Raw genomic sequence first — 2,128 nt, 5'->3', positions numbered from 1 at the left:
ATTTAAGATGGCAATAACCTTGCCTGCTATGGTAATAATGAAGTGAAGAAAATTCAATAAGAGGAAACAAAAACTGAAGGTCAGTTATGGCGGCGCCCATGCACAGCTGCTGCAAAGCGTCTATAAGGAAGAAATTTTCGTGTCGACCAAGCAAGGCAGTTTGCTTTGATGTCTACCCACTATCCTTCAATCAGAGCCAATCAGAGCTCGGCGTCTTTCTGACGTCACCTCAACCCCTGCAAAAGAAGCAGACCAACTTGCGCTCAGCACAGGAGCGCACTCGTGAACGACGGCACTCCTCGAAGCGCGTACGGGGAGCTCACCTTTTGACTGGCATCTTTTGAGACAGTCGCTTTGGTCGGCGTATCGGTTGCCTCCGTAGAGGCAGAGGGGACCCGTCTGTTTGGTGCAGTTGCCCTGCTCGAAGGCGTAGGCGTAATCTCTCGTCAGAAAATCAGTTTCCTGACAGAGCTTGGCTTCCACCTTGGCCGAGCAGCCCTTGTCCCTCGGCACTAGAAGAATGTCATTACGTTTTTGTTACACACACACAAAAAAAAAAGGAAAAGAAAATTGCAAACGAGCACACAAAGATTGCTGCGTTTGAGAGCGACAACTGTTGCGTTGTTGAGAAAATTTGCTTTTGGTCCATGTGTAATTTGCTTTAGGAACTCTGCGTTTAGTACGATGGTTGTAGGAGATGTGCAAGACGCGCCGGCGAATTTTCGAAAACCCCAAAGCGGCGACGGCAGTGTTTCGTGCAGTGGCGTACCAACTTGTTATTGAAGGGGGGGGGGGGGGCAAACGAGACCCCCCTTCGGCCCAGGGCCGGGGGGCGGTGTCCTTGGTATCCCTTGGGCGCCGGCGGCCAGTGTTTGCACTGCCCAGTGGTGACTGTTTCGGGGGGGGCGGGGGGGGGGGGGGGGGGGGGGGGGGGGGGGGGGGGGGGGGGCGAAATACATGCCTTCCCCCCTCTGAGAACTGGGTTGGGGGGGGGGGCAAGCGTCCCCTTGCACCCCCTGGTTGGTACGCCCATGGTTTCGAATCTGCCGCTGTGCGGTAGGCAGCCAAAGAGGGGGAGGGGGCAAGAGAGAGAGACAAAAATAGAGGGGGAAAGGTAGCGGGTCTAGTGGTGCGAAGGGCGATGGGGACAGGGCGATAGCGGAGCGGCGATAGGACGGCGCGTCCCGCGATCACGTGGATTTTTGCGTATGGACACCACCGGATTGCGCCGGAAAGGATAACTAACAGCTGCCGCCGTAAGAATACAGTTTGTGGCACTTTGTGAACGTGCACACACACCGACTGGTGTTTGTGACGTCGCGGCGGGGAGACCGAGAAGCGGAGATTGCGGGTTCAACTTGCGCGAGACATAATACCGGTGCTGCGTCAGCGGTCCGATTCGTACTCTCACTGACGGAACGCTGCCGTCTTGTCCAATCTGTTATTGACGTAGCGTCCGTAATTTCTGTCCCCGTTGGGGAGAGAAATTCCAGCGTGACCTTAGTATTTAGGAGGCGTTGCACTGGCCACAGCTCTGTGGAATTTCTGCGTCCCCTTTGCCCTATATGTGAAGTATTACCACAACCACGTCCACTCGCCCAACATACCACCCACGCCAATAAGCAAGCCATGCTTAGAGCGCAGGCCACTCCATTCGCCGAGTTCTTGGTGGGTGGCAGCTCTATACTGCAACGCACTGTTTACAAGCAAGCCCGCGTTATTCGCCCGTCGGCGCATGCGCAGAACTTCAGATTTTCGCGAGACGAAGCTTCTGCGCATGCGCGCTGCCGACAGCAGCGCCACCACAGTGCCGTGACGTCAGAGAGTTGAGTTGTTCTATATATGAATAGGATGTCGGGAACTTCGAGCGATGTGACTTGACTATTTCGCGGATTTTCGTAATCTTTCTGGAGGACGGAAAGCCGTTTTTCTACATACTCGAGTGGAATTATGTGAAAGCGGCCGATTTTTTAAGTCGCAGTTGCACCGGTCTACATCGTATACAAAAGGCGCTGTGTTCGCGACAGACGTGGCGATACCCTCACCTTAAGAATCAAGCATATTCAAATCATGTTTACTTCGTACAGTACAAACATATCTGCTGATAGATTTTGTACCTCCGATATGA

Source organism: Ixodes scapularis, unplaced genomic scaffold (genome assembly GCF_016920785.2).
Source record: "Ixodes scapularis isolate PalLabHiFi unplaced genomic scaffold, ASM1692078v2 PGA_scaffold48__2_contigs__length_671460, whole genome shotgun sequence".
NCBI lineage: Eukaryota > Metazoa > Arthropoda > Arachnida > Ixodida > Ixodidae > Ixodes > Ixodes scapularis.
The sequence above is the reverse complement of the archived record's forward strand: the minus strand, read 5'-3'. Positions refer to the sequence as shown.